Source organism: Rhea pennata, chromosome 10 (assembly GCF_028389875.1).
Source record: "Rhea pennata isolate bPtePen1 chromosome 10, bPtePen1.pri, whole genome shotgun sequence".
In the NCBI taxonomy this organism is placed as follows: Eukaryota; Metazoa; Chordata; class Aves; order Rheiformes; family Rheidae; genus Rhea; species Rhea pennata.
The window spans coordinates 21,315,310-21,329,238 of NC_084672.1; the positions used below are offsets into that span (position 1 = coordinate 21,315,310).

The 13,929-nt window shown below is 40.6% G+C and overlaps 1 protein-coding gene across 4 annotated transcripts in view; it reads right to left on the minus strand.

Annotated features, from left to right (window-relative positions):
* Positions 1 to 13,929, minus strand: part of PEAK1 (pseudopodium enriched atypical kinase 1) — a 124,104-nt gene that overhangs the window by 79,350 nt on the left and 30,825 nt on the right. For 2 of the 4 annotated variants that reach the window (XM_062583303.1, XM_062583298.1), the window contains exon 2: positions 4,343 to 4,453. The exons of 1 other annotated variant lie outside the window; for it this stretch is intronic. The gene's annotated coding sequence lies outside the window, so the exon portion shown is untranslated. Of the gene's footprint in view, positions 1 to 4,342; positions 4,460 to 13,929 lie in introns of all 4 variants that reach the window. One more of the 4 variants, XM_062583299.1, reaches the window with a different exon arrangement.

Sequence of the window (13,929 nt, forward strand, 5' to 3'; positions counted from 1 at the left end):
ATGATTTCAGTAGCTTGCCCAGCAGCTACCTTATGAGCTCCTGCATTCATCTACTTGCACTGTTACCATCTTCAGTTATTCAGCCTAAAGCTCTCCAAGCAATCCAATCTCTATTTCTTTTTTTTTTTTGTTAAGCTGTAGCAAATCTATTTCAGATTTTCCCAAGAGAAAGACAGAAATACATTTATTTTCCAGTACTACAAAATCACAACTAAATTTTCCTGCTTTCCTGCTTAGAAATTCAATATGTAATTGAATTTTGGTACCTATGAAAGTTTACCGTTTAGATAAAATCCCTGCAATTTAACAGAGCATGAGGGTTTGAATAACTGCATTTTTGCATTTCAGTAGAATATAAGAAACATTGACAAAATCTACCAAGCATATCTTAGCCCTCTTGGAGATAAACAAGGGGTATTTGTCCCATTAAAAAAAAAAAAAAAAAAAAAAGGCAGGGAAAGATGAGAGAAAATACTGTTTTTTTTTCCTCATATGACTGTACTTAAGAATATACATATAAATGGGACAAGATACAACAATTTTAAGACTCTTGTTATTTTTAAACTTTTCAAACATATCACTTCATATATGTAATTGTGCTATGAACAGCTACAGTATATTAGAAGTCAGTGGACATAAATTGAGTGTATTATGCTGCTGCTCCGCAGAGTCTGCAGCGGGGAATTCTTCCCATCTCTCTGCTGCCCACTCTGCATAAATGTATCAGTTGGAGCTGCTACCCTGCCATGATTTTCCTATTGAAATCTGCTTTTTATTATTCTCTCCAACCCCATTGGCAGGGCATTTTTCTATCAAATGAGCTGATTAAAATTCTTTTCTATTTTTTTTATTTCAAACCTAGGCGAATTTCAAATAATCCAGCAATAACTGACAGGAATTTATACCATCTCTTTAAAATACCTAGACTTTTGTATTGCTGCAGCTTAACAGCTCTATTGGTTTCATACAGATTCTTTTTTCTTTTTCAGAGATGTACATTATTTTGCTGAGTGCTGAGAAGTTTGGCTTAAAGAATAATTTCTATCCTCATTTCCTTTTAAGCTCAAACTTGTTCCCACTGAGAATTTTGAGCATGATTCAGCAATTTATATAGACAGGACAGCGCATACCACTATGAATATATCTACATTAGAATTATTTCTAAGTATTTTTCCTTGTTTACTGATGGTAGGCATAAATCCTATCTCCCTCCATAATTTAACAAATTTGGATGTTATTTTCCTTACGCAAGAGATGCAAACTGATTACTCCTCTGTCTTTGAGATCTAAAAGATTTCACTCTAAACACTTGTCAGCATTTTCCTTCACGCTCGAGGGCTGAAAGATAACTTGACCTGGACAGGACTGTTTCCAAAACTTTTTTGATCTAACAGTCCGCTTAGTTTCATGCTGACTGCTGCATATACTCAAACTTTGCATTTTAAAAAGCTGTTTAAGATATTTTTGCTGACTACAGTTTGAGAACCTCTGTTGTAGGAAAGTGATGGAATAAAAAACACCGGAAAATTTGTTGGCTCTGACAGGGCTTGCAGGTAATCGGGTTTTATACAGCTTGGATCTATATGTTGTAGAAGAAAGGCAGAAGACAGAGCTCCTGACAGCTGCTGCTATCAAAACAAGCTCCCCAGAAAAACCCAAGGTGTCAGGGGTCTGTATTTGTCTTCATTGCCATTCCCAAGTACTGATTTAGTAGTTTCAGAAGCTAAGCTTAAATTTATGTTTCATGCTTCACAGTAAAAATCAACTGCAAAAAAAAGATCAGGAACAGGTATGAGGGTTTTTTCCTCCATAAGCAACAAGTCTTTGAGCCAGTCTCTTGTAAGCGAGACAGAAAGTATTTGTTCTCTTCCCATTACGAGCTGTACAGCAGCTTAATGCTACGCTTCAGCTTGCCTATGCACGACCCACTTCTTAGGTAAACACTGACAGCAGGTAACAAAGCAGGGGGAAAAGACATTAAGTGATGTTCTGATCGTCTGAAATTGCGGCATAAGCTTTTCGGCAAAGATCCGACCACTAACACCCTGGCTGCAGGCAAAGGCAGGCAGATGCATGGAGACCGCTCCTGCAGTCAGAGAACGGTAAAAGATGCAAAAACAACGGAGAAGGATTCTTCTTTTAATGGAGATTTTAAACCTGAATGGTGTCTTGATGTGGCTTACCCCGTGGCCCAAGCAGCAGCTGCTGCACAGCAGCTGGGGCAGCAGCCACTTAGGCCAACAGCGCCCTGGAAGAAGTGTCTATGGGGCAGCGCCGGCTGCCTGCCGCGAGCACCCCGTCCGCCAAGGAAGCTTGCTGCACGGTGAATTTAACCGTCTGGCACCCAGGCTGAAGGCAAAAGAAACGCTCTGTGATAACCCCTCACTGGGCATCTTCTTCTGTATCTTTTGTTCAACAAAAATTCAAACTGAGCAACACCTTTGGTTTCACTGGGTATCTGGATTTCAAAGACTGCATTTCTCTGACAGAACAGCACACACCTTAACCTGCCTTCTGGCTTCAGAAGTTGATTGCAACCTTAACTGGATCCCTCCTTGGCATAACATAATCTCTAGTAACTCTTTCTTAATTTTGTACTATGAATTAAAAAAAAAAAAAGAATCCAGTAACTTTATTACTTCCAGAGTCTTAGCTTTGTTTCAGTGCTTCAGGTGACGTAATGCAGAATGCCTTTGCAACACAAAGCCTGTAGATAGGTACCTTCCACACACACAGAGTATTAATAGCACAAGCAATGCTCCTTACCTGTGTTACCCGTATTATTGAGAGAGAAGTTGCACAAGGTGGTGTTATAGATAAAAGACTAAGGATTCACTGCGTTCCCTGCCCTTGCTGCCAGCCACGCAGCTCTACTTCCTCTTCTGTGCTCATCACCTCACTAACACAGCAGAGACCTGTCTCCCTTTGCTAGGCTCCTCTCCTGCGAGGTGTGCGAGTCCAATCAGCTGATGAAGGTCCGAGGTGCTAGCACCCGTGCGGCTGGGCAGCAGGGACCTCAGGAACAGCAGCAAACCGCTGCATTGGATTAAGCCTTTGCATTTATCTTTACTTTGAAAATACTTTTTGCATTGCTGATCTAACTCAAGCGTACCATGATCGTCTGCCAGTCCTACACCATTAAGAGCATCCAAAAACTGTAGAGTTGCAAGGTTGTCTCTAGCATTAGAGAGAAAAATAAACATAGCTGAAAAAACAAACAAACAAACAAACCCACTTGATATTGAATGCTTGAATGGTAAGCAATTCTCTTCTTCGTTTACCACAGGACACAGAGCTGAATCTGAATCAATGGATCAACGTGCTAGAAAGCTCAAAAATATTAACATCAAAAACCTGTCAGTACGGTTTGCTTTGCCAGCCGCAGTTTACGTAGGCTGCACAAGCTCAGCCAGCGATGGACACACCTAGGTTTCAGGTACGGAGCTGCACAGCTTTCCTCAAAGGAGATGCAACCTGCAAATCTGCTGCCTTGGAGCAACTGCGTGGGGAACTTCTGTTTTAGTGAAGTAATCTTCAGCAACTGAGTAGCTTGCCTAAGCTGCATCAGCATCCCTGATACAGCTATGCTTATTTACTCAAGAATACTTCCCTCATTTAATTCAACTGACTGAGGCTAAAGGATTTCATAGACAGGAACATGCACTAATAAGTAGCGATCATTTTTAATTAAATCCATTCATGTACATTTTTGTTAAATTTCTTAACTCTTATTTTTAGGCAAAACCTTTTAGGGCCATGGTTCCCCTATTTTTTTTTCAGCAAGAATACAGACTTAGGCAGCTCGCACCTTTTCCCCACTAGCTGTTTGCTCCCATGCCAGCCTAACCACCCAGGACAACCTTTGCTTTATGCTGGCAGTTGGAGGGTTTTGGCAGAGCTTTTCTCCTCCAGGTGAATCACCTCCCCAGTGCGGCTTGGCACCTGGCTGCACAAACACACGCGCTGGCACCGCGCGGCCAGGGGCAACGAGGGCCTGGGAGAAGAAAGGGAGCGGGGACTCACGGAGCTGCAGTGCCACCGCTCGGGTGATCACAGCTTTGGTTGGCTTCCACACAAGATCAGCCAAAGACACGTTAAGAGATGGGGAGGACTGATGGAAACTACAAAGCAAAGGAGGCGCCAGGCAAGACTCGGAAACGGAGCGAAAGCGTTTAACTGACCAAAGAGGGAGGCAACTGCTTCCGCCTGCCCCCTCACCACGTTGTGACAATTCTTGACTCTGAAACAACTAAACGTACATAATATTTTGTCAGAACTATTTGATACCAAACTGTCCAGAACTCCATGTTAAGTTGCCCAAAACTTATGACTTAATACTCACAATAGAGAGCGGCATTTCCAGATTTTTTTCTACGTGTCCGGGTGAGCGTTCAGCTACGCTATCCTGCTCAACTGGACAACGAGAGCACCTCCTCCGGGCCAAACGCCACTGCTGAACCTCGAAAGAAACATCAGTTTAGTCAACTACCACAGATTAAGAAAACGTCTTCATTTAGAATTAAAAGTGTTTCCGGGGGTGGAATTCGCCGCCTCCTTTCTGCAGGCGAGATGCTTGGTGTTTCCCGGGGCCGCCAAGCCGCCCGCCGGAGCACTCGCAGCACTGCGAAGCGCCAGGCTGGCGGTTGTTAAACAAGCAACGAGCTCGTCATCTGACCCCGTTACACACCGTGGGTGTCGGGTTCGCGGAACGGAAGGTTTTCCCAAGCTGCGAACGCCTGCTGCAGCGCGCCAGGCTGGGTGATGGGCACGCGAGGCGCCGGGAAGCCCAGCTGGAAGAAAGCCCTGCCCAGTCCTCGAAAGCCCGCTCAGATGGTCGAGCTGGCTTCCAAGCCTAAAATTTCCAGGGATCTCGGCTTCCGAGCAAACCCCTGGGGCTAACTGCCAGGGAGCTTTCCAGGCCGATGGACGCGAGTCCTTGGAGGGCTTGGGAATGATCCAGCAGGGAATCTAGGCAGGATTCTTTTATAGTTTCAGCTGAACATGGTCAAAATTAAAAATCACTCTCTGGAGACATTTTGACATCACCAAAATTTTATATAAGCTTAACAGAAAAATTCCAACTTCTGCACTTCCCAGTGACATATATGGCTGACAAACAAAACCAGAGAAAGGCGTACCAAAGTGTCCCATAGCTAGCAGAGATTTGCTGCCATCTGGCACTCTCCCAGCAGTATGTATTTTACTGCAATCTGCTCATTAAATGTATAGGTGGTCAAGATAAAGAATAGCAACCCCCCACCACCGAAAAAACACCCCCTCCAAAGACTTATCTCCATCACAGCAGGTCTCGTGCAGCAGTACCCGAGGAAGCTCGTGTTTCAGACTGGAACGAACAGGACGGGATACATTTCTATATTTAGCTAACGAGCAGCTTGTTTTTCTAGATTGTGACTTTGCTGTAACTGCAGCCCTGTCAGGGCTAAAACTGATTCCAGTTACCAGCGTTGTCTTTGATTGCTCAGCTCGGTTAAGGCGCCCGCGGGACACACCGCTCAGCACCTCGCTGCTCCGGCTGCCAGGCGCGCCGGCCGCCGCAGCCCGGCCGCTCCGAGCCCCGAGCCCCTCGCCGCGGACCCGGCCAACGTTGCAGCTGTGATGACTATTCCCTTTTCATACGGCATTTATCCCAAATGCCTTTATGTTGTATCCTTCTGCCTTTCTTTTACCCGTCATTACACCATGATTTTCCAGATTAAAACGTGACTTTTTTGTTTTGTGAAGTTCCTAACACGTCAAGTTACGAGAAGTCAGTAACAAGAAATAAAAATCAACATTTAATATAAACACTAACATTTAATTTGTTACAAAAAGTGTTTAGAAACCACAGTCCTATACTAATACTAGGTTTTGATGATTAAACTTTTTTTTTTTTTTTTTTTTTTTTTAATTCCAACAAACTGAAATGACAATGGGAATAGCTGATTATCAGCTGGAAACGACATTTATTCTCTCTACTGATCCCCAGGATTTCAGTGAATAATCAGACCGGAGCAGCAGTTATGAGCGTGCAGTGGTGGAAGGTCCCGTGCTTATGACTCATGCCGCTTTTTTCTCTCCTATTGTTTTGCAAATTCTCTGCTTATAATCCAAAGGGCATGCAAGAGCCAATTAAAAAAACCCATCTTCAGATATTAATGCACAAAACGGCAAATCCTTAACCATCATCTTTCCATGTAAAGCGTTTCTGTCAGCCTACCATCCTTTTTCAGAAGCGGAAGTTTCCACTGTGTCATCAATAACAATACTTTCAGCTATCAGGTTACCTACTAATGAGAAGCTTTTAGTGTCCAATGCCTATTCAGAGAAAGTCAGGTCTGGGAGATGAGAGTATAGTCTTTAATAATTTACAACACTCATTAATCTAACCTCAAAAGATAAGCAAACAAAATTTGATATTTACAGAGATTTCAAAAAGAAAATCAAGTTACAGCATTTCAGAAGCCATTAGGATTTGTCAGTCAATAAACATTGGCAAAATGTTCTTTTGTGGAATAAATACATCAGCAGAAGAATTATCTATCTTAAAAAGCCCCTTATAATTAGAGACAAAACATCAGGAACCTTAAAAAACTCCTGCTATTGAAAATTAAAAATAAAAGTTTGAAAACTATTTGATATGGCAGATGCTAAAGATCTTTACAATTTGTTATATTAAATGGATACTGTGTAGGTCTATTCTGGGTTTGCACCGTATAATACATAAGTAGTCTATACACCTCAGTACACACCCAGGGACGGAATTCACATTCAATAATCAAATAGTCACTTGGATAATAAAAATATAGAGAACCAGGAGTGAGAAGAAGACACTGTATAGAATTGTATTGGAACTAAGTACATGAATGCAAAACATGTTGCCTCAAGTTCTGCTCTTAGTCAGAAGAACAATCTTTTATTTTCACTTGTATTAATATCAAAGGGAAAGGCAGCAATGGATAAGTATATTCAAAAGATGAAAATTACTACACAACACCTAGATATAGAAGTTGCATTATTTTCACAGAGATTATGGCTAGAACTGTGGTGCTTATCCAGAAGTAACCCAAAAGCAATGACACACGCACCTTACTGCTCTGGTACTGCTTCTCGCTCTGCATGAACAACCACCAGTAACAAGGGCTTCACTACAGAGAAAAGCTAGATCTCTTTACTCATATCCCATCTCATACTTATTCATATAGAACAATGATATTCTTCCTTTTGTTTTGAAGTCTTCCTACATGAGATAATCTAAACGCAAAAGGAGCGGGCTGCAACACCTGTGAGAAGGCGGGAGGTCCAGCCTCTCCCACCGGCTTCCTTCGGCAGCACCATGAGCACCATAGCCGCTCCACCTCACTTCTTGTCTCATTTAATGTTGTATGTTCCAAACTCCCATGGATCTTGGAGAGTTTTTTTTTTTTTGGACCTCATAAATAAACTATTGTACCTTTCCTTCTGTATCTACAAAACTGGTCAAATCCTTTCATATGCTAAATCAACGGGCAGAAGTATCTATGAAGTAGGATAAGAATGTTTTAAAAAAAGACACGTTTTATAACTCTTGCCTGTTACATCTCTGCAAAGAGGAGATCATACAACACCTTTACTGTAGATCTTTCTGAAACAGCAATAATTAAGGAATGTGCAATTTCCTTAATTCCAATTTCCTTTCTACGAACTACCGTTTAGATGAATCAGCTTATTTTAAGCGGTGTACTCTAGAACCAGGCAGCCTATACAATCAATGATATTTCAAAGATAAATGTATGACTAACTCTCTCCTAAAGTTCTATATTGCCACACTAATGTTTACTTCCAACATAATGCTTATTAACAGAATGTCGTAACACAAAGAATATTTAACTGATCAGACTATATGATAACACTTCAGGGCTACAAGGGGGAAAAATGTGGTCATTTAAAAAACATAAAATAGAAGAAACATGAAATATACTTAAAATCAGAAAGATATCATTATGAAACCTTTAAAATATTCAATACTTTCTATTCCTGCAGCAGATCACCAGAAGAATAGTGTATGTTTAAAAAAAAAGTTTCCAAAGTCATTATTCAATTTCTAAAATCATTTTTTTAAAATTTTTTCAGCTCAGTGGTAGGATTAGAACCTTGAGGCACAGCCAGCTTTCTCCCTTTTATGAGAAAGCACGCTAATAGGAGTAAGGAAGAAGACCTGCACAGACTTACTGAGAAGCAGTTTTGCAGAAAGGTGCGGAGTTAAAGCACGTAATCTGATTATATATACAAACCCCTGATCTGCTCCTTCGCTACCTCTACTCCTGCCAAGTTTTCAAAATCTCAGAAGACAAAGATACTATCTGGAATTGCTACTTATCTGTATAAAGCACCTACCTGAATACTTTAACATCTATGAAAAGTAGTACAAGCAAGAAATAACAGTTCCATAAAACCTATTGTTACTCTTGTTAACATAGCAAAAAATCAAATGCATTAGTTGAAATATACTGCATGCATATATACACACATACACATAACTATCTTAATTCATATATAACTATCTTAATCCATATATAGAGTGCATAAAATGCAATTAAATTATCCCATGAAATTGAAAATATACTGGAAGCATCTTTATATTATACTAACAGCGTATGGTAGCATCCTGCAACTACATAGCTTTCATTATCCATCTCCACCAATTTTTACTATGGTTTTTCACTGAATATTGTTTTAGAACCTAAGGTTTTGCACTGAATATTGTTTTAGAACAGGACATAAAAACCGACGAATAGGTAGCACCTTTGCAAATCTTATTTTGCAACTACAGTGCATCCAGTTAAACCTAATTAAACTTAGGCCAACTAAATCCAGGCAACTGAAATAAATGGTCAAGGATTTTACTTGGCCTCCTTCTCTGGGTCTATGCAATCTTATGCAATCAAATACCGATACTTCAACAGATTTTTAAAGAATGTTGTTTACTGCACTCTTACAACACTTCAGTGCATCTACAAGAAAACTCGAAACTTTTAAAATTTGTTTTAAGGGATGCTAGCAGTCGTCTTTCCCAAATGATCATTAAATATTCTTATGAGAGTTGCTTCTGCAAACTATTAAAGCGGTGTTACTATATTATGTTTTTTTCCCCCCAAAGATGACCTCAAATGACCTACTCTGTGAAAAACACTTGCAAAGCTAGTCCGCAGTTGCTTTGAGCTGTAACTTCACAGAACTCTGTAAGCAACAGAAGTTGCGTTTTTCCTTCAGTGCCTGTACCCAACTTCTCCCCACGCCCTCTCAGAGTGAGCACCAGGCCCGTGAAAGGGACCTGACCCAGCCTACCAGAGCCCAGTCACCCATGCAGTCTCCAGCACCAGAATGAGCTCGTTAAAAGCTAGCTTGGGTCTCCTGATGCATCTTCCTTTTGTATGCCTCAAACCCCTGACCATATTGAATGAAATATTTGGATACCAAGCACTGAGGAATAGTAAATTCAGCTTTCTTACAAGAAAGCTAAATTTCCCCAAGATAGAAATGTTAAGTGATTTCTAGGTTATCTATAATGGAGTAAAAAAAATGATGTATAAATACTTGTTTTTCCTCTAAAGGCAAACAGACCTAGCTCCTAGATCTTCTAAATTGCAGAATCATGGAATAGCTGAGGTTGGAAGGCACCTTGGAAGTTCGTCTGGTCCAGCTCCCCTGCTCAAGCAGAGTCACCTAGAGCAGGTTGCCCAGGACTGTGTCCACTTGGGGTCTGAGTATCTCCAAGGATGGAGATGCCACAACTTCTCTGGACAACCTGGTTCCAGTGTTCAACCACCCTCACACTAAAAAAGTGTTTTCTTATGTTCAGAAAAAGTTTCCTGTGTTTCAATTTATGCCCAATTCTCAATGCAGTTTTGGTTAGGATTGCTTCTAATTTCTTTTGATAGAAATACACTCCAGCTGGCAGTGGTTTTTATTTTTCTTTGACAGTCTGATATTTCACTGAGAATACCAAATATTTGCACCGAATTCAGGAGGGTAGAAGACCAGTTCAATATGGAATTTCGTTTGTTTAGATTCTTTTCAAATTGGCAGCATATTTCTTCTGGCCATTAATTACCACAAACAAAAAGTTATGATACCATTGGTTGCTATTAGAGAACTTTTACTGGAAGGTGCTGCTGCTGGATAAAGTTTTGCATGCAAATAGTTTCAGGAAAGATTTTCTCACATACAACTCCTGGCATGAATGTTCACATACAGCTGAAGCTGGGGCATAGCAGGGTTTTCTCTTAGCATCTGCATTTATATTTATATATAATATATATATAAAAATAATATATATATTATATTTATATATATTTTATATATATTTTATATATATATATAAAAAAAAATGAAGCACCACATCCACGCAACTGCATACATAAAATAAGAACAACATTTATACGTATAAATACAGTGCTCTGAAACAGTTTTAGTATGTATAAACTTGAGCCTAGAGGCAGGGGATACTAGCCTCTAACCAATCTTTTAATGGCTGGGTATGCCTCTATAATTAAAGAGTAGATGAGAACAGTTAAGAAAAGCAGCTTTAAAGAAAAGGTGATCTGATGAGGATAATGAATATTTCCACACAAGATCTGGGACTCACTAAAGATTAAGTATTAGCAGCATATGGCTATGGAAAGAAAAAAAAAATAAAACAAAACCCTACCCTGATACAGAACAGTTTTTCCTGTGTTCTTCCTTATTAAAAACCTCCTGGCTTTTGCAAGGTTGCATCAAAATCATTATGCATAAAAGCTTATCTACTACAAAATGAAACATTTTGTATATGATTCCTGTCAGTTCAACACAATTGAATGCCAAACACATCCAAAGATGCACTGAACGCCTCAGCCTGCTGGTATCATGCCCTGACCTAGACAACTCTGGCTCATCAAACGTTACTCCCATCTTACAAAAACAGCATAACAAAAATCCCAGTTACTAACCTCCCCCAGTTACTAACATCCACCCCTTGTTGTCTTTGAACTACTAGTTTATCTTTAAACTTGTTTATCCAAAGTATCCCTTCCTAGAGGCCCCCGTCCCCCACACAACCCCGAACGATGGGGAGTCTGCAGGTTGATTTTGTCACGGGAGCTGGAGGCAAGTCTGCCGGCAGCTTCCTCCAGCGTAGCTGGGGCAGTCACCCTACCGCGGCCCACAGCAACGGACGAACACGGAGAATCAGGCTTTCGAGCGGGTGAAGCGTCTACTTTAGGAAAAGCAAGTATTGCCGGACTAACAAACCTTAGCTTTGGGAACATTAGGCAATCTTTAAGGCTCCTTTTTAATTAAAAGGAGTACACTAAAAATAGTAACTAGTGGAATTTATGCAAGTATTCCACTCCCACCATACTTCAGTTTCAACCTATGAACCTTTTATCCACAGAGAAGAGCTTTTCTAATATCCGGATGTAACAGAATTTTTGAAAGACCATTCTGCCTCCAAAGATTACGATTATGATCAGCTTTCCCTTCTAAACAACCTCCCCCCATCTTCTCTAACAGCTCCAGCTTCTCCAAAATAACCAAACCATCAGGAGCTTTCTAGTGTACTTATCTGCCAGAAGAAACACCCATACTTCTAACGGAGGAACAGGGGAAAAATGAGAAGTATTTAATGGCAGTGAAGTTTGAATAGGAGAAATATATTCCTGCTTTTCTTGGAATGTCATTTCTCAAAGGCTCGGCCTAGAAATGCTCTTTTTAAATTAGGCTAGTAAGACAAGCTGCCTTTACTCATTCCCTTTTTCCACATACTGGTATCTTTAAATGTCTCCCACATTTTAGCAACTTTGGGTTGACCTATGTTAACACTTCAAAAATTCACATTTGAGCATTTTTAAAAAAATACATCATATCCAGGCTATCCTGAATTTTCTAGATCAATATTGCCAAGCATTTTGAATCTAAAAAAAAAAAAAAAACACCTCAGCAATCTGTTTTTGCACATACCATTATAAAAGTTTTAACTTAAAATCTTAAAGATAACATGATCCTGGGAGGTACTTACAGTTACTCCTTAGCCAGGCACAGTAATGGGTCATATATACCAGCTATTCTGTGCTATGCGATCAACAAACATATATACACTCTATATACTTGCGTTAAATTCAGTGCCCCAGAGTATCTCGCATTTCATCTTCCTGGCTCACACTTTGCTCAAAAATCCGTCCCGCTACTAACTTTATTTTCCTGCACAGTGCTCTCCTCACCTCAGCGGCTAAAAGCTTTAGAACAACTTTCCTCCTCGCAGCGAGCGGGGACGTGCCGGCGACGGGCCGCTCTCAGAACGCTCCGTGGCAGAGGGAAGGTCCTTCGAAGGCCGCCAGCACGCTGCCGCGCGAGCTCGGCGCCGGCGGTTCAGCCGTCCCCGCGCCGCGCCGCGCTCACAACCGCCAGCGCGCCGCTCTGCGGGCCCAACGGCCGCGGAGCCGGAGCCGGAGCAGGAGCCGGAGCAGGAGCAGGAGCCGGAGCAGGAGCAGGAGCAGGAGCGGGCAGCCCGCGCTCTCTGTCCCCGCAGTCCCGCCGCGGAGAGCGAGCTTACAGCACCTACACGGGAGGCAGCAAAGGTGGCATCTCTCAACCGAACGGTTCCCTCCTTCCTCGCACGCGAACGACAAAAAAGATATATTTTTTTTTCAGCTGGCTTCCAGGCTGGTATTTTTAACAGTAGATTTTTCCTTAAGTTACTGACACCAAACTTTATTTTCATTTTCAAAACTGTGGAGGTCTGTTTGTTTGCTTGTTTTTAAATGGGGAAAGGTAAGTACTCCCTGTGCAACTTAAGTCACTTTATTGCTATAGGTTAGTTTTTCTCCGCTTTCACCCATTTGAAAAGATTTTTTTCTCACGTGAGGAAAAACAAAGCTAGTATTAAAGTATCTAAGTCTATACTCCTGGTAGTAAGAGAATATGATACTACAGATAAAGCATCTTTCTTATTGGAATTATGTTCCAATAAGAATTTTCAGATTTATGGCACAAAAATCTTACAAAAAATTGTCATTTTCTCATTTTTCTGATGTTCAGTTACTATGTACAGTAATAAATCACTACACACACACTTTCGCTTTGAAAAAATCCACTTAAGCTATTCATTTTAAATAGAACTGATAACATTAAAATCCTGCAAATGCCAGAGTCTTTCCATCCAGAGACACACAGAGGCTTTACACCTTTAGTTTTCTCTCTTGAAGGAAGCACTGAAATCAAATAGGAAATGCTCCAAGGCACAATAGTGCAGATGTTCCTGAGGAATGGTTACAGTTATATTGCTTAATCAATCAAAATTTTGTTAATAATGTAGCAGAGTGATGCTATAAAAATGATCTGATACTATTGTGCATTCATTTTAATGACTCCCTGGAAAGAAATGCCAGGAGATATCCAGGTCTTCTGAATAAACAGGAACATTCCTGCACTAAGATTAGGAACATCTTTATTTTATACAGATCAGAACTTTCCTTAGTGATCCTGAATCCCTGTTCTGCTCCAAAGGAAAGAAAGAAAGGAAAAAAAAAAAAAAAAAACAACCCACGGTTATAAAGAAGGTTGCTTAACTGAATACGAAAATCAGTGCCTGAGCTAACAAATCCTCCAACCTCAGCTTCCCCCTCCAAGCCTCAGCATATTAATCTCTTTTCCTTTCAGCTGCTCTACTTCTTGCATAACAATGTCTTTTCCTGAAATAAAATCTCTAAAACCAAACCTTAAGGCTAAATAATATTATATTAAGGTCTATGAATATTTCCTCATCTAAGTACTTAAGCAGAGTATCCTTTTAAAATGGGGATGCACTGTTGCAATTCAGCATCATTTTCTTAGCACTTTCAGAGTAATAATCAGAAGCAGGGAAGCAATCAGCAACCTAATGATCTCTCTGAAACATAAAACTACTACCTCCAG